This window comes from Thermobia domestica, chromosome 17 (genome assembly GCF_964235325.1).
Source record: "Thermobia domestica chromosome 17, izTheDome1.hap1.1, whole genome shotgun sequence".
Classification (NCBI taxonomy): Eukaryota; Metazoa; Arthropoda; class Insecta; order Zygentoma; family Lepismatidae; genus Thermobia; species Thermobia domestica.
In genome coordinates, this window is record NC_137470.1 from 7,884,198 (window position 1) to 7,904,371 (window position 20,174).

Here is a 20,174-nt window from a genome sequence, read left to right on the forward strand (position 1 = left end):
TTGTTATTGACAAGATTATTAGTTGTTATGGGAAAGATCATTACTAAGTTATACACACGAAATTGGAAGATATGTACAAAAGCTATGGTTGCTGTTGATATTTCATGTACGTATAAAACAGAAGAATAAATCGTCGATATCTGGACACAATTCATGTTTATGGTTAGTAATTAGTAGTTGATATATTTATTATAATAACGTAGTGATTTAAAGGTACATAAACGAATCAAGGCTAAAGCGAAGTGTTTTTATAATATATTTCGTTTTAGTAGTTCTGTCGTTTCCTCTCCCTTTCTTCATTCTGCTATTTGTATATGGTTTTGTACCAAATACATATACATCTACCAAATGTACTAACAATGTACTATGGTTTTCTACCAAAAATGTATGTTTTTTATAACTGACTTCGCATTGTTACTTCGTATAAATTTCTCCGTAAATTTTACTAACTTGTCATGAATGTTAGGGTTTTACGTCGTTTCTCAGCCCTAAGTATAGCAAACTCTTTCCCCGCAGTAATACTCTCAGCTAGTAGCCCTCGTCCAAACTCAGTGCAGAAAAGAATGCGGTTTGGAAGTGCTCTGTTGCAAAAACTGCTGGTGAGATATATTCAAAACTTACTTTCATGACCTCTGTTGGATTTACGAGACACTGATATTAATTGGAGTTAACAGATTCGGTTCCGAAAAATGTCATCTTGGCGGACCCGAACCAATTGGTCATCCTTAGTATTAATCTTATATTAAGCATGAAACATTTTTTCTTTTATTTCTTGCAGTGTTTCCAAGACTTAAAATTGTGCTTTTAGTACCCTTTATTACAAAGGACCTATTTTGTGACTTATTTCGTCGTTAAGACGACAATATTGTGACTTACCATATTTTTGGTTTAAAAGATCCAATATATTTCAATCAAAAATTTTCTTGTAGGCCTTATTATCTAGAGAACTACATATAGTGTAGTGTAGCCAATCCTAAACTATTAGTTAACTCAGTTCCGTAGAAAATATGAAAACTTGATTTAGGGGCCGTTCAAAAATTTTGTGGCCCCTGACTCAAACACTAATTATTGCAAAATTTCGCAATCTTTTGATTCAGTTTTGGATAATTTCTAAAGTTCTTGTTTCTTTTTTGATTTGTATTTCGAGAATTTCAATTTTAACACTTCTTGCATTTAAGAAAAAATATCCTATCATATACAACACCTCATGGGAAATTGTGCAAAGCACAATATTTTCTTTTTTAATTCAACGTCCCACGATTTCGCACCGAGGATGCGGGAGTTGGGATCGAACCAGGATCTTACACGGCAGAGCTGAGTGCTCTACTGCTGAGCCTCTACGGCCAATTTTCCATTTCTGTAACTCAATAAGACGCAGTCTGATTTAAAATGAGTCTTTCGGACATTTTTTTAAAATTTACTTTCCCGTTTCTGTTATTTTTGATGCACAGTAGACTCTTGATTATCCGTTCTGATATGACAGAAAGGCTGTCCGGATAAATAATAATAATAATAATAAAAACAGAAAGCAAGCAAGCTTGATGACCCGGAGTACTCACGACCTGCCAACCCATATCATTGAAAAGACACTTTTTATACCAAACCCCGCTCATATTCATATTTTCTGACTTCTTAGTACAGACCAACATATTATTAATGTTTCTTACGTACTTTACTAAGGTCCTCATATTCTGGAATATCAGGGCAATGAAAACATGTCAGGGGCATCAAGCGTCACGGAGCGTAGATGTGCAAGATTGAGTACTAGGGCCTCGGTAGCAGTGCGGTCACTTCACGCGCATGTGGTCCCTAGTTCTAAGCCAGCTCCCGCCACGTTGGATAAACACCGTGTGCTTGTGTTTTCTTGGGGTGATTTCGTTTTGTCATTCCAACATTATCACCCATCTCATTATCACTGTTTCCCAGCCCTCCATGCTGATGTATTGGTTAAAGCATTTGTAACAAGTTACCGTTCTTATAAATGTGAAATGGAAGCAAAATGCAATAATAAACGAACATTCACTGTACTCCCAGCTTATGTATCATCCCATGTAACATGTAAGATGGGAGAAACAAAACAGTAACCGTGTCAAGAGAACAAAGCTAAAATAAAATAAAATAAAATAAACTTACCACAATTGGCACCAAAAATTACTGGGGAGTCAAGAATGATTGCGTTTTTTTTAACGTTGTTACCATTCTTAGTACTTGGTAGATCCTCCGTTACTTTTGATGATTGCACACAACTTCTTTGGCGTTGAACGTATCAAGCTGTCTGTTGTCTCACGAGAAATGTTTACCCCATTCTGCTAGTACTGCACTTTTCGTGTCCTTTTTGTTAGAGATGCTGTTTGCGAATTTTTGTTCCAAGCAGTGCCATAAATTCTCGATTGGGTTGATATCTAGTGATTGTGGTGGTGTTTCCATCCAACGAGGTTTGTTATATAATAACTAGAGCCGGGTATTTAGGGTTGTATGCTTGGGGTCAATATCTTCTGTGAAGACACATTGAGGAGGGAGACCCGTTTTTTCCACATTTGGAGGAAGATGTGTCTTCAGAATGTTGATGTAAGCCTTGTGGTGCGTTGTTTCTTCAATAATGCATAAGCCATGAACATCATTTGTGCTCATGCAACCCCATACCATAACAGAACCCCATCCATGTTTCATAGTGGCTGTCAGATTTTTATCATCTAGTTCTAGATTCTTCTTCCTCCATACTATCACACGTCCGTCTGACTTAAAGATATTAAATTTACTCTCATAGGTAAAAATGACTGTTTTCCAGAACTCAACTGTCATTTTTGTGCTCTTTTACGTACGTCAATCTCTTTTTCTTGTTCGCCTTGCTTATGTAGGGCTTTCGGGGGGGGGGGGCTGTTCTCCCGCTATATTCCCATATCACGAAGCATATTTGCATGGTTTCAGCACACACTCACTCCCACATCACATTCCACTTCAGCTGCTAACTTTGGCGCACTTAGTCTCTGATTTTTGGCAACTTGACGCACAATGTTTCGTTTTGCTGTCACTGAAAGCTTTGACGGGCAGCCGCTTCTCAGTGCATTATCTGCTCTTTCTGTTTTCTTATACCGGTAAACAATGTTTTGAACCATTGTTCTTGGTCTTCGAATAGATTTGCTGATGTCCACAGATTTTCCGTTCCGAAACAGCTCCAGTACAATTTTCCTTTCTTCCTCCGTTGTTTCCTTCGCTTTTCTCGCCATTGCTGCTTCACGAAAGGCACGACGTTACTGCTGTCCACTTTCCTACAAAGATACACAAGTCTTCGAGGGTGAAACCACCTCGGAGAGCATGTGTTTATAACCAAGATATTGGCTCGCTCTATACTTACTTGGCGTGGAATGTCGCCCGACCTCCAATTTTGCTGTTCTGTTGAAAAACAATGGGGCATATTCCAGTTGCCTGGGTGCGTACGTCACATACACATGTACATGAGCGTCCTTCAGAAGTTTTACGATCACATATAACATGGTTGTACTACCATTCCTACTTTTGTCTTATACCTCTTTTCCGACCAATACTTTTTTTGAGCCACTGTAAATTATTTAATTCCAATAATATAAACTTTATCATGTATCGTTTATTGAGACCATATATTTCTCTGGGAATTTCGGTCCGCTTCCATGCTCGTATAGTGAAAGTCCTGGGTTCGATTCTGTTCCGAGTATATTTATCAGTGTTCTTACAGCCTATAAAACCTGCATTCATTACAGTATGAAGGGAGTTTGTTGTTTCTTTCCCAGTGACGATGCAGAAGTCTATTTATTGGGTATTAAGCATGTTACAGTTGATCTACGTTGATCCCGGTTCAACTGCCGATGGGAGAGCACAAGAAAGCTAATTTCATTATCATTGGCTTTCGTTAATCATCTGTCTTCTTTAGCCTAAGGGGCATAATTGTGGAGCGCTAGATCAAATAATTTCATCATAGCCTCCTTTACCCTCGGTGCAATATCCTGGAACTGTAAACTAAAAAATATAATTCTACTTACAGATTTCTGTAATTCCTGAATTTTTGTGTCTGTTTCAGATTTATTCTGTTTTAAGAGTCTTCCTACCCACAAAATATCTGTTCGCAGAAACATGCATGCTCTCATTCCTTCATGTTAATTAACAAAGTGGAAGATTGTCATAATCTTTCGATATGTTATAGACATAGGATGGTACTATGTAGCTTGTGGGTCCCTGTCTCAAAAACGTAATATATTTTTATTACACATGTGATTAAAGTTACGGTAACTTAGTGAATGAATAAGTTTAAAAAACACGATATTTGAAATTTTAACGGCATATCTCCCTAAATTACTATCTTTTTTATTTAGTAGTTGTTTCAAACGTATCGTAATAAATATATTAAACGTAAAAAAGCATCATTTAGGAACTATTATGCATTGATTAAATTCGATATTTCAATGTTTTTTCTTTTCTTTTTAAGTGGACGTAGTGTTCGCCGTAACTGATGGGATGGCACCATATGGATTTTCCTTCCTCCCCTTTTTTTCGGCAAAGGGAAACAAACAAGAGGTCCGCTATTGTAGCTGGGGTTGAGGAAAGGTGGGTGGGGACTTCTGTTGAAAGAAAAATGACAAGTAATGTATGAGGGAAGAAATTCTAGCCTCGTTTTCGGAAGCATACAAAATTCTGAAATATATACTAGTTTGCACTGGAGACAAAGCGTCTGGCCAGACGCTTATGAGGCAAGAGATAGGGCTTTACTTTTTTTTTTATTCCATATGTAAAAGGCAAAGCATATTACAATCATCCGTAAGGAATGTCATATTTGATAAAACTAAGCATTCACTTTTTTTTTTTTTTTTTTTTTTTTTTTTTTTTACAAATTTCCTTTGTAATAGGAAAGTAATTAGTATATCGATGGGTATCTGGACAAAGGTGATATGTCCATTTTTCTTCGAAAATCAGGTTTTGACATATGGATAATGTCCGAAGTGTTTTTGCATTTGTACACATTACATAAAAACAAAAGAACCTCCAACAAATATTCCATTAACAAAAACAAAGTTTTGCATGAACCTCTGATTTATGAGATGCCTTGAATTTTGTGTCCTGCAAAAATTAAAGCACGGACATATCACCTTTGTCCAAATACCCATCGATATGTTATAGCGGTAACATTCAGTGTGTCAAAATATCAATTATTTTCATTCATTTATGTGGGAGAGAGTAAGGCAACCGATTTTGCTCTACACCTTATAATGGCTTTAATACAGCCTTAATGCCGGGTTTCTAGACCTGATTCCACTTCGTCTTATTTCACATAGCTTTCTAATTGTTCTCGATATTTGGGTCAACACTGAAATTTTTAAGTATTCTTGTTAGAATCGAATCCGGGACCATGCAAACGTTACGTAGAAACGCACGCTAACCACTTCATAAACGGGAGTAATGTACTTTCTGAAGCATTGAACAATATTACCGTAAACTGGGGCTACTTGGAAAATCTGGGGTTACCTGGAAAACTGGCATTTTTTGTGTTATATGGTATAATAATGAAAGAACTATGACAGATACGCCGTTTTCTTCTAATGAAAAGTAGGCACATAAAAGGAACAATATGGATGGTCACAGTGTGCGAATTGAAAAATTTTCCCAGGGGGGGATGAATTTCACCCATATGCGCACCCAGTCCTCACACACACACACACACACACACACACACACACACACACACACACACATATATATATATATATATATATATATATATATATATATATATATATATATATATATATGCTAACAAGTACAAAACAGTTGAGATGTGAGATCTTTCATAAATTTTCACTCAAGTAATATTTAGGTTAGCTACGCAAAGTAAGAATTGTTCTCTTTTTCTATCTTATCTTTATGTCCATTTAAAAATACTCCAGAGGGGGAGAAAGTTATCCCTGCCAGGGATAAAATTTTTCTTCTCCAGGGTGGGAAAGTTTTTGTCAGGGGGGGGAAATCCCTGGCATCCCCCCGCCAATTCGCACCCTGGATGGTCATAAGTACTGTATCTTATTTGTATTTAACTAAAAGGTTGTGCAAAAAAAAAAAAAAAAAAAAAAGTTTCTAGCCTACGAACACACTACTATGAAAGAAACATAGGCATGTTGCATATCAATCTTCTCGGGAAAGTGTGATCTTGCAACTGCTTCTTTCCAAATAGCCCCATTTTTAACACAGCTCTTACTACTATGAAAAGACATAGTTTTCAAGTAGCCCCAAAAGCGGAGCTACTTGGTATCAGAGCATTTTGACTCTTGGGGGGCTTCAGTCTTAGTAAAATTTTATGTCTGTAAGAAACATCACAAGAAGAAAAATTAATTGCAAGAAATAACAAGAGGTAGTATGAAAAAGAAAAATAATTCAAGTACCGTATATACATATGGGCAATTTCAAAGTACTGTAGAGTACAGAAGAACTAATTTAGTCCAAGTCAGTTCACTACGACTTTTATTAGTCCAAATTAAAGAAATACAACAAGCTAATTTGCATATCACTAAGAAAAGTGAATAAAGATACGAATTATTTGAGTCCACTTTGGCTCTGACCCATTTATACATAAATAGATACCAAAAATACTTCTGATTTCACTAAATGACTCTCGTGGGGTTTGTATGACTCACCCAAAAAAGTACGGCATTTCGATGTATTTTATCAGTAGTAAACATTATTAAAACGAAACAATATTTAGAATTTTCCTTTGATTGCAATTGCATAACGAAAATAACAAACTATAAAAAATCACAAAATAAACATTCATAAAATTATATATAATACTTTTGTATTATAATCTTTGAGTAATGAATGGTAAATTTAGTTTGAATATAATACGAATAATATACGAGAGTGAAACGTGATAACCCACAAATGTGTGTTCATCAAGATTTTACGAACAACCTTGGTTTAAACCAGCCAACCCTGTATAGGAAAGAGACATATCAGTCTATTCTGCTCATAGAGTTATATTGTAATATACCAAATTTAAAAAAAAACCCAAATCATTGTAAATATTTAAACTTTCGTAAAAATCGATGTAAATAATTCAAAGCTGGTATGAGTACAAAATATTAACTGTTTGAATTGAATGAATTAAGTCAGGATTGTTTCCAGGATCTAGTCCTCTTTATTGAAATAAACCCAAAACTTCTTTTATTCTATCAGACATACACGTAGAACTCCCAGACAAGGAAATATGAAAGGCATGCGGATTGCATTCCGCACTTTTATATAAAAAGGCTACCAACGTTCACTTGACATCACTTCAAGTCTATACTTAGTTCTAGACTTGCCATTCGCCTTAGGAGTTACATAAGCCGCAGAGGAGGCGGAGTCTTCGAGGTTTCCTACAACTACCTCAAGGCTCATAATGTAAGTGCCTTTTCATATTACCTAATCTGATAATTTCAGATTCCTTGCTTCGTATCTCAAGCACAGCCTTTATACTCATTATAAGAGCAATTAATGAAATTAAAACCTCTTTTTATCACTCAATTATCAGTTTCCTATTCTCTTTAATCATTTTTTGTCTCTATCTCTCGCAATATTCTGTAAGAAATTAACTTAAGATTTAGATAGACGGAGAGCCTATAGTCAAGGGTTCGATTCTCAATTTACGCCCCAATATTAAGTATTCTTCACAGAATGACAATATATATTAAAAGATGATCATCCGATCAGTGACTTTACCTTTGAAAGGTATTGCTTCTTAAAATGTTTCTTAGTACCTTATAATTTTCGTATGTCATTTCGAGGGGCATGGTGGCTCAGTGGCAGAGCGTTTACCTCTGGTGGATGGAGTTCTTAGTTTGATCCCCGGCCAAGTAAATTTTGTGGTGGACAACATCGTGTCCGTGGGTTTTCTCGGGTCACTCCAGTTTCCTCCCACTTTTCATTCCACCAATTCTTCCATCATTCACTTGCTTTAATCATCGTCTCCCGTAGCCTAACGGGTGTAATCGCGGAACGTTAAACTCAAATATTTCGTTTCGTTTTTTCGTATGTTGTTCTGAGATTTTGACAAAGAGGATGGGAATGTATCCCGCATCTGGTATGTTCCGCACGAGTAGAATATATATGGTAATATTCCGGAGGGTATATTACCACATAGCATTTTTGCTTTATTTTGACCTAAAAAATATTGTTGCGTTATTTTTTATTAAACTTCTGAAACTTTTATCTTTCTACTCAATCAACGTTTGTGTGTGTCCACTGAACCCCGTAAACTTTATCCAATTGTAGTGAAATTTTGTATCTTCCTCCAACCTTCCCTAATAACCCGTTTTTGGCCTTATATTCCCCAGTAATAAGATTTTTTTTTTTTTTTTTAAAGGTCAAATTCACACCATGTTGCAAGGTTGCACACATATAAAATCAATTTCCAGTATAAAATATTTAAAAATATTAGATTTTGATAAAACATTGTATATAGGCCTCAGTATTTTAGGGTGTCAATATAATTCCCATCTGTTGTGGCTAAAATCGGCCATGGTGAATACAAGTGGATAAAAGTGGGTAATCTCCCTACAAATTTCGAAGCTTCCTCATTTAAATTATATGATAAAAAATTTCTGCGGCGACAACTTTTGCCAAATTCTTCTAATCATGACAAATGATAAAGGATTCGGTTCTGATGCACTATGGCGCGTATTTTCTTTGACGCTTACCAATCATCCCACTACTTGGAATTAAAGTCTGTAAAAAATATAAAGTTAAACTCCTAAATTAAAATGAAAATATGTTTCACGATAATTTGATTCCCGATGGGGGCACTCAAGAATTTGTCTTGACCCAGCATCGTGAGGACCATTGGGGACCTACCTGTATAAAGAGGTAGCGGACTCCGGTCTAGAAAGCCGGCATTAAGGGCTTTGGGTGTTTGCGTTGACCACGTAACCCCCTATTTGAACGTGAGCTCGCGCTAGTAGACCCAGATTCCAAGAGACTGTGGCGCTAGTTGTTTTTTGGGTGTTTCTTATTATGCTTCTAATTTTGGTGAAAATTGTACTTTTCCATTTCATTTCCAGAGCTACATGTTCACTTTCTGAAGCTCATGTGATGAGTCAAATATCAAAGGAAGATGAAGAGCAAATTACTTTAGCAGGAACAGTGATTACGAGTGAAGATAGCTGTTCTGCTATTGAGCTTCCACAGAAGACGACTGGTTCTTTCCAAATCGATGTGTTGGAGAGTGAATCTGAAGTACAAAAAGGAACCAATTCCTTAAGAACATTGAACTCCATGCAAGACCTACACACTTCGTCAGAGGAACTTGACTTAGACGAACTTGTTATTGATGATTCCTCTAACGCAAGGGACGCTGATGACACTGAAATTGAAGGAAGAAGAATAATTAATATTTTTCATTTTATTAAACAACTACAGGAAATCGATGAGCATAAACCTTTTGATTGTGGATTGAAAGACATGGTGATTACTAAGGAAGGGCGCCAAGGGTTGATACTGAGTGTTATTTTCAAATGTAAAATGTGTAATATAGAAAAAGCCGTCTTGAGTGAGAAACAAAGTACCACAACTATGGATGTAAATATGGCTGCTATAGTTGGATCAATGGTAGTAGGTATTGGCTTCACACAATTGGAGGAGTTGTTATTTGCAATCAATATCTCAGCTATGTCTTCAAAGGCATATAAGAGCAATCACGACCGAGTTTGCACAGGATGGAAAGCTGTAGCGGAGGAAGAAATGAAGAAAGCGGCTGAAGAAGAAGCAGCTATTGCAATAGAAAGAGAAGAAGTAGATGTTGATGGCGTACCTCTTATTACAGTTGTGGCTGATGGCAGTTGGTGTAAAACATCTTATCGCACAAAGTGTGATGCAATATCAGGGGTGGTAAGTATTAACATATGTTATCTTGTGTTTCTTTAAATATTATGCTTTCATTTTAAAATAAATGTCATATTTGTCTACTTGTTATACCTGTCTAGTTATAATATGCATTGATCAGTCCAATTACCCTTCTAAGCAGCAAGAATGTGCGAATATGATCTTAATTTGATGTCATATATACATGGAGTAACTTGACCCATGGGAACTTCAGGAATTTCCAAAAATTGTTTATATAAGAAATACTAGTAGTTATTGGTACAAATTATTATGACGCATGTGCATGCAATAGTGGTTTCTGAAATAAAATTTTAAATACTAGCGAAGATTAAAATTCACTGCATAAACAAACTGGCAAGATTCACAGGTAAGAGGCAAAATAGGAAGAAATACAGTATTTACAATTTTAAAAATCTGAAATTAGCATAATTAATAACCAATATTTCACTTATACCATAGTCTAGTATTTGTAAGTTATTGAGCAGTTCGGAATGAAAGTTTATTTATAATTACTGGCGATATTTACACGTTATATTAAAAATTCGTATTTTACGGTCAACTACAATCTTTGCTAAAATTATTGAGCCATGTTTTAAATACTCTTGCTACATACTAAGAAAATAATGTATGTATGTTGTGTTTGAAATACATTTTGAGTTGAAATTTCGCGTGTAGTCCTAATCCTGCCATTTTCACGGTAACAATTAAGAATAAAAGGGAATACTTTCTCATAAATAAGACTAAGGAAGCAAAGTTTCATAGGTATTCGAAAGGAATGAAATAATCAGCAGCATAAAGGGCTCAATGGGCCAGGCCCTCCCAATCATCATTAATTACAGTTTTATAATCAATTATCGTTTGAGAGAAGTTTATTAGTTAGAGAATTATTAATATCTTTCAGCAGCAAATTGGGTTTTGTTTGGTCAGAAATAATTTTGTTTTATTCGATATGAACACAACTATTCCCATAAATATAGGAAAAATCGGTGCAAAAGCTACATTTCTCATCCTTGAAAGTAAAACTATAGAGTGAGTAGTAGGGTGGGCCGAAAATTTTTTTTTTCAGATATTCAGGATTGAGTAGTTATCAAAAGTTGTGCATTGGTACGAAATGAAGCCATGTCAAATATGTTGATTTTAAAACAATATTTAACCGGGCCCCCGTGGTCCTAAAGTTCCCAATTTTTTGTTCAAATAAAATGGTTTTAGGTAATAATATCGTTTTACCAGACAATACTATTAATACATAAAACATGAAATACATGGTTTCAATATACGCAAATAACTATTAAGAGCTTAACTAACTTTCATAATTACCATATTAACACACGAAAAACCTTTGTGTTGAGCCCACCTCAGAACTCTCAAACTTTAAGAGAATATCACTTTTTCGCATCTGGATGCAAAATGCACAACACTGGCTTTCCGAAGGCGTCGCTTACATTGCTGAATTCAAATAAACTAGAAACAATATGGCTGCGTGCCTCTCTTCCTGTATTGTCTTGACTTCGAATTAAGCATATGATTTTGAATTACAACTCAAAATGCAAAACGATCATTAACCCCATTAAGAAATGAGATATACCCCATTAAGAGCCAAATTAAAGAAATTTAAGAACGGTGCTCAGAAGTTATGTGATATTTTCTCTTGCAAATGCTGCAATAGATTAATCTGTAAGTGTGGTAAATCAAATTATATACCGCTTTTGGAGTAGGAGCTCATATTAGATCAGAGAAATCAGAGACAAATGACAAGTTGTAATGTAGATGAAGCAGAAACCCATAGGCTCAAAAGAAAGCATGGCACACAGATCGATTATGATGCTGCGGTACCAATTACGAGAGGGTTACAATCGTTAGCCTCAATCCCGTACTTGGAACATACATTAAGCGCTTCCACCCCGAATTCAGACGATGAAGAGTTTGCATGGAGCTATCGTTTAGAGAATAAAATCTAAAGTAAACCTAAATAAACAAACGTGAGCCCTAAACAAATGAGTACCGCAAAAGATTTAACAGGTATATCGAATAGGTCGGCTGCTAAAATTGTATCCGCTGTTTTAGAAGATATGAATTTACTGAACAAAACTAACCAAGACAAGGTAGTAGATAAAAACAAAATCAGTACGAAACTAGCAAAAAAGAAAAAGAAAAAAGAAACCGTCTACAGTGTAAAGCTACTAATTTTAAGGGTCTCTATTTTGATGGCCGAAAATACCAAACTATAGTTCTAATTGACAATTGCAATAGGCAAAGCACTGAAGAATATGCGGATTATATCGATTTGACCGATTGGTCAGAAGTAATCGTAACGAAACCTCCAATTTCGGCTAACGTATCAATAGAAGAACCAACCGAAATGATTGTGGAAAAGAGGAGGTTTCAGTTTGTCACGTTCCCCTTCCACATGCAGGCTTTGGAGAAGTGTCTAAAGGTAGTAACAGAATCTTCTTCAGAAGCATGTGGTAGTGTTGCACGAGACGGTTATATTCGCGCAAAACTGGAAGCACGAAAGTATCTACCAAACTTCGGACATAAATCTCAATATTTTGTTCCAAGATTCCGTTAAGGAGCTTTAAGTAAGAGGAGGGTGGGTGGGAGGAACTCGCTGTGTAGCCGTCTCCACGTGGTGAGTTCTGCGCTGGTTTGGTGTTTGTTGGTCAATTTTTCAGCCTTATCTTTTGTATTTGTGTCCGTACTATTATATCTACTAAACACCAATCAGGCGAAGAGCTGCACATCAGATCAGAACATTTAAAATCCTGGGGTCAAGCTAAAGTATTAGGAATCTTAACCAATTTTCTATACATACTTAAAATAATGGTATATATATTTTTTAAAGAAAATAACACTTTTCGGACCCGCAGGGCCTGGTGAAATATTTTTATCTGCCTCTGTTTTGGGGAAGAAACATAGCATTATACAACTTTTGCACGGTACTCAAACTTAATTTTCTGAAAACAAATATTTCAATAATATTTTCACTCACAACCATATTTTTTCAGCATAAACGTTCTTTGGGGCCCCCGGGGCCCGGTTAAATATCTTTTAATCCGGCTGTTTTGGTGTGGAAACATAATATAACATTATACAACTTTTGCACGGTACTGAAACTTAACTTTCTAAAAATATAAAATATTTTAATAATATTTTCATTGCTGGCTACTTTTTTTTCTTCAAAATTACCGTTCTTTGGGGCCCCCGGGGCCCGGTTAAATATCTTTTTATTCGGCTCTATTTAAGTGAAGAAACATAATATTATACAACTTTTGCATGGTACTCAAACTTAACTTTCTAAAAAATATATTTTAATAATGATTTCATTGCTGGCTACTTTTTTTTTTTCAAAATTAACGTTCTTTGGGGCCCCCGGGGCCCGGTTAAATATCTTTTAATCCGGCTCTGTTTTGGTGAGGAAACATAATATAACATTATACAACTTTTGCACGGTACTGAAACTTAACTTTCTAAAAATATATTTTAATAATATTTTCATTGCTGGCTACTTTTTTTTTTTTTCAAAATTAGCGTTTTTTCGGGCCCCCGGGGCCCGGTTAAATATCTTTTTATCCGGCTCTATTTTGGTGAACAAACATAACATAATATTATACAACTTTTGCATGGTACTCAAGCTTAACTTTCTAAAAAATTTATTTTAATAATGTTTTCATTGCTGGCTACTTTTTTTTTCAAAAAAACGTTCTTTGGAGCCCCCGGGGCCCGGTTAAATATCTTTTAATCCGGCTCTGTTTTGGTGAGGAAACATAATATAACATTATACAACTTTTGCACGGTACTCAATCTTAATTTTCTAAAAAAAAAATTTTTCGGCCGTTTTCGGCCCACCCTAGTGAGTAGTTAAAATCCAAGAGAATATAAACTCACATTTTTTGAATTGGATATTTTAAATCTATTAAAATTATTAAAAAATAAATTACGTTTACACATACAGTAAAACCTAGCTCCAACGCGAATGTAAACTCTGTTCCTGCACATCCACATTTTAATCTGACTCCGACATATTGAAACATCTCCTGAATATCCATGAAGTATTGTAATACTATAGAATAGTTGATGCTTTCATTATTAGAAAATATTTATACATTTCATTACAATACTTAACATTAGCATTTTACTGTAATGACTGTTTCACGAACTTACTGAGAGTGTTTCTTTACTTCATACTGGCGTTGAATGCAGCAAATGGACCTATTCACAGTCGGACTGGAATTCCTTCTAGCGTGACCAGTGTACTTATAACTTACCTAACTTAGAACATGACTGTACATGGGAAATCGCGATGTATTTAGGTACGATATAGCGATGTTTTACTGTATGCCATTTGTGTCAAGAATATTTAATTTAAACTTTACTGTAAAGAAAATCGTAATAAAATAGCTTATGATACTTTTTTTTTTTTTTTTTTTTTTTTTTTTAATTTACAGGCTGCAATTGTGGGATACAATACCGGGAAAATTTTATTCATAGGAATAAAAAATAAATACTGCATCATTTGCGCAAGAGTGACATCACATAACGTTCAACGCAAAGAACATGCATGTTCAAGAAATTGGCCAGCTGAACAAAGCTCATGAGGAATGGAAGCGTCGATAATAGTCGACGGCTTCTGTAAGAGTGAAGAAATGTATGGTGTGCGATTCAACAAACTCATAGCTGATGGAGATAGTAGTGTGTACCCCCCCAAAAAAAAAATAAATAAAAATAAAAATAAATAAATAAATAAAAAAAATAAAAAAAAATGGATGCTAAACCTTTCAAAAATTTAACGCTAGAAAAGATTGAATGCAGAAACCACCTTTTAAGGAATTTCTGTAATAAATTGAGACAAATTGCAACTACAGGTAATGGGAAGAATACAATTCGTTTGAGAAAAAGCATAGGAGCAAATGTACTTAGATTTAGAAGAGGTGTTGTAAAAGCGGTTGAATTTCGAAAAAATGAAGATCGTCCACTTACAGAAAAAATAGAACTTTTAAGAAAAGATATTTTGAATTCAACATTTCATATTTTTGGTTACCATACGAACTGCGGAAAATATTTTTGTAGCAATGGTGGAAAAGAAGAAAATCTCATTCCACATCTTGAAAGCTCTGGACTTCTTGACAAAATAAATCACGTTTTTAGACGATTGAGTTTGCACTCGCGAAGTTTAATTTACGACGTTAGTAGTAATTTAGTCGAACATTATAACTCCGTTGTGGCGAAATTCATTGGAGGTAAACGTGTTAATTTCGCGATTGGAAAATCCTATGCAGGACGATGTGCTGGAACTGTTGTGCGTTTTAACACTGGAGCACCTGTGTACAAACTGCACAAGCACGTGGACAAATCAAGTCCAGGCAAGTACACAAAATCTCTGGAGCAAAAAAGGAAACGAAAGATACAAGGTGCAAAGGATAGACGATCTACGAAACTAACATGTCGACGTTCCATTCCGTTTAAAAGAAGGACTAATGGAGACAAGGATTATGGACCCAATGCCCAAAAACCAGACCTTTCAGAAAATGAATTCGAGAGGGAAAAGATAGGATTTCTGCAGAGGCTAATAAAGTCTCCAGAGGAACTGAGAGAACTAGAACAGAGAACAGTAGGTCAATCCGAAAGTGTAGAGTGGTCTGTGGAAAGGAAGAGACGTTTAACAGCCTCTTACTTCGGCCGTATTTGTAAAATGTTACTCCAAACCAGCTGCCAATCAGCTGTGAAGTCCATTTTATATTCCAAGTTTGATAACAAGGCATTGAGATACGGTCGAGAAAATGAGTGGAGGGCCAAAAGAGAATTAAAAACGATCATTGGCAAAAATATTAACGATTGTTGGGTTTTTATTGACGAACAGATGTCATTCCTGGCAGCAAGTCCAGACGGCTTAGTTGAAATTAAATGCCCTCATTCAGCATCTACTATGACACCAGATGAAGCCATAAAATCGAAAAGAGTCACTATGTGGAAAGTTGACAGGCAAGGTAATATCGGTGGTGTCAAGAAGTCTCATCCTCATTATTTTCAGGTGCAAGGGCAGTTGCATATTACGAGAAGGACCTACTGTATATATGCCATATGGACACCTTTTGGAATCACATTTGAAAAATTTTTAAAAGACGATGAATTTTGGGTAAACGAAATGTTTCCCAAATTAGAAAGATTCTATTTCAACTGTCTTTTACGCGAACTCATTGACCCGCGACACTCAAGATCAATGCCTATTCGAGACCCGAAATATATATTGGAAGCACAAGAAAAACTACGTCTAAAACATACACCTACAGGAAATCGCATGACAAATGAAAATGTAGTTGAATGAATTTTCATGGCACCTGTTACACCTAGGTTAAGTTCATACATAATCCTTTCCAAATCATGAAGAATTATGGAGAACGCGTCTTTTTTTTTTTTTAGAGGGTCTTAAGTGGAGATTATACGTCACAGATATTTGAGGACTTGCAAGAAAGAGTACAAGTTTCATTAGAATTTCAAGGGTGAAGGTTGGGACTGTCATGATGAAGAGGATGGAATGTGTGACTCACCACATAGAAGATCTGAAAGTAAATGGAGTGTGGCAATTTAGCTGTCCCAAGAAATGAATAGATTGTGTGAAACTACCATATGGAACAAAGTGTTGTTACGGTAATAACCTCCATTAACAGAAACAAGACTCTGAACATAATTGTGATGATGACCAACACATGAAAAGTTATTTTTTGTTAATAATGTTATTTTGTAGTTATCATCTTCAAATGTCCCAACTAACTGTATATATTCAAATAGGTTACACTGTATATTTAAATTAACATTTGTACTTTGAAACTTGTACAATTACGTTTAAATTTCATTTATTGGTCTGTAATGCATGGAATATTTTCTTTCATTTTGCTTCTTCTTCTTCTTCTTCTTCTTCTTATTATTATTATTATTATTATTATTATTATTAATTTCGATTTTGTTATCCCCAAACAAATGAATTTAAGTAAACTTAAGTAAATCTCGTGATAATAAATAATGAGTTACAAAGCATGTTAGGTTACATGATAAAATATTCTAATGTTTCGAGCGGAGGGTACGAAACCACATTGATTTTACTAACTGTAAACTCATTAAATAAATAGCCGACTAATATCTGTAATACATCATAAAGCATGCTACATTTCCACCAGGTGAACAGGGAATTAACACTTAGTTTCGATATTCGAGTCCCGATATGAATATAAATAAGTAGTTTTATGCATTCCATTTTAAACTGGGGATAAGGTGCTCAATAATTTTACCAGTTCTATTGAATAAAAAATTACATTTCAAGCAAATTAAGCATGTTATGTAAAGTAGTCTTGCATGCATCATTTTAGGGATCAAGTAGTTTGTAAGGTAGAACTAATTGAAGTTTTGTATTTATTTGTTGCATGTGTCTATTGCATTTTGAAGGGTACCTGGGAAAGCAGCCGGGATATTCATGCTGACGGTTACAAGCCCGTAAAAATGCTGAGCAACAGTTACCCCAAAGAACTAGATAGTTTTTCTGAATTTAAAGTATATTTTGATGGATTAGTACATTAATTTAAAACATATACAGAATTACAACTGAGCATTTCTACTCTACTGAGGAAAATTGTATGGAAGCCTTTTCCAAACTCTCTCCAATTTTAATTTTTTAAAATTTCTTTTTGTAAGAAACTTCATTGATAGCACACGCAATTTAGATTTTGCAAATAGATTTTACTACTTTCAGTACATTAGGACTGAATTTACGGAAGTGCAACCCTGTGCACCTGCACCGACGCCAGTTTTTTTTTTTTTTTTTTTTTAATGTTGTTTATTGGACAAAATAAAATGCTGAAAGTTTTCTTTGTCCGGTTGTGAGTTGCGATAGAGATAAAATTAGAAATAGAAAAGAAATGAAAGACGAATGACCCAAGAAGCACTTTTCCACTGGTTGCTTTTCTTTCTGGTAAACGTATGTCCAAACTGGTAAAAAGAAGATCGAAGAAATGACCGCACACCGTTTCCACTCCCTCTTGCTGAGAGTGTGAACGAATGGCAATACGTAGTTCTGGTTTTCTTGTTTTTATTTTCTTGCAAAGAAGATCGTTGAGAAAAAAGTAAAAATTCAGGACCATACTGTGACGGAGAAATAAATTTGTTGAACATGTAGGAATCGAAGAAGTTTATGAACAACCTTACCCATAGCCTCACCCCTATTGTAGACACATGCCCTGTTGTAAAGTGAGGAAGGGGGAGAGGTTAGGAACGGATAACAAGGAAGGGTCTTTTCTTTTTCTTGAAAAACATATGGGTGGAAAAAGTCGACATTCAGAGCCATCTATTGACGGAGAAATCGGAGAATTGAAAAAAACTATCTCCGGTAGACTGACTCTTAACCTCCATGACCAAGACTCCAGAGAGAGTCGAAAGCTTGGAACTACAGAAGTTCAGGAATTGCAAAAATCTGTAGGTAGAATGATAGAATTCCTGGGCGTGATTTTGCACTTTCTAAAAAATATAAAATACAATTTTTTCATGCGCTAAATTAATTTTTGCCTATCAAATTTCTATGATAATGTCATTAACTGCATGACACTCACTCACTCACTCACTCACTCACTCACTCACTCTCTCTCTCTCTCTCACACACACACACACACACACAAACAAACAAACAAACAAAATGTTTTCTAATGCATTATATTCATTTAATGTAAGTACACGTGAACTATTGGATTACTTTAAAAAAAAAAAAGAAAGAAAAAAACTTTCGTTTAACTGCAGTGCAAAGGGATGGAAGCGTACAGCAACAGCAATGAATTTCGCAATCGTCAAGTTTCCTTAGGAGGAAGATGCCAGAGGGACAGTCTGCACGAAATGGATAACACCATGCAATACATACTCTCTTTATTTAATTTATCGAACGATTGAAGAGAGAGAGGTTACTGAAGAGGGAAGCAGGTATCCAGCACAGTTGGATGAAGTATCTAATCGTTATTCTCAGGAAATATGGTAAGAATTGGGTGACTGTTTTTTTCTTTTTTTTTTCTCAGAGGATTTGAATGTATCGATACCAAACAAAAGAAGAAAAGCTTATTACTCACCATATTTATACTAAAAAGATCAGAAACATCTCGACTATCATGGTCCTTGTCTTCAGCTTCAATAAGTCTGAATAATGTTAAAAATTAAACGGTGAATAAATGTGGAAAAGTTAAGGATAAGCCAATCCAAACCAACTAAGTGTATAAATATGTGTGTGTGTGTGTGTGTGTGTGTGTGTGTGTGAGAGAGAGGGAGAGAGAGAGAGAGTGAGTGAGTGAGTAACGTGAAGTTTTGTAGTTGTTTCGAATTACCTTTTGTCTCTTGACCTTTCCACTTGTCTTTGCCAATTAATTTTTAATTATTAATCCTTGAAAACGTTCCTGAATTTTTATAAATAATAAGGTAAGTAAATATGCTATTCTGTTTCTTCTGCTCATTATTGAGACTATTATCACTGCTGGCAATTTGTACTTCAGTAGATTTGAGGGGGGCATGGTGGCTCAGTGGTAAAGCGCTCACCTCTGGTGTGTGAGGTCCCTGGTTCGATCTCCGTCCAAGTAAGTTTGTGGTGGACAACATCGTTTCCGTGGGTTTTCTCGGGTACACTAGCTTCCTTCCACATTATCATTCTACCAATTCTTCTATCATCATTCGCTTGCCTTAATCATCCGTATACCTTAACGTAAAGGCATAAGCGTGGGACGTTAAACTGAAAGATTTTAGATTTTAGATCAAATTTAACAAATGTATTGTAATGTAGTGGTTTACTAGTCTTGTTTTTTTTTCGTTTGGAATGAGGAAAGATTTTCAATCTTTGTTATGCCAGAATGCACTGATGAAGTCTGTTTTGAAAATAATTTTTCTTTACTTTTTTTTGTTTGTTTGTAGGTTTTCACATGTTTTCATATTATGTAAATTATTTTTAATGCTGTATATGTTTCTCAATATCGTACAACGATCTGCATTGGCAAATATACTGTTAGCATTGTTGTGGGTATTAATTATTAAGGAAATCCACAACATCCAAGTTAAGATAATGTATCCTCAAAAATTTCCACTTGTAGGTTTAAGTGATTTGCTGTGTTTTTAAATTAGTTCGTTATTATACACCTCTGTTCACCTAGAGGCAAGTATTACAAACAGCAAGGAGAATGTCAGAGAAAATGCAATTTGCCTGTACTTAATTTTGAATCACGTGCTATCTTTTTAAGGTCCAATGTCATCATTTTTATAATGTAAGGTTGCATATTAAAATATGAGAA

At 35.2% G+C, this 20,174-nt stretch overlaps 1 protein-coding gene across 3 annotated transcripts in view; it reads left to right on the plus strand.

Moving 5' to 3' along the window:
• Positions 1-20,174, plus strand: part of LOC145674620 (uncharacterized) — a 69,962-nt gene that overhangs the window by 40,790 nt on the left and 8,998 nt on the right. For 2 of the 3 annotated variants that reach the window (XR_014128996.1, XR_014128997.1), the window contains one exon: positions 18,652-18,852. The exons of the other annotated variant lie outside the window; for it this stretch is intronic. The gene's annotated coding sequence lies outside the window, so the exon portion shown is untranslated. Of the gene's footprint in view, positions 1-18,651; positions 18,853-20,174 lie in introns of those variants that run through there. 3 annotated transcript variants of the gene reach the window in all.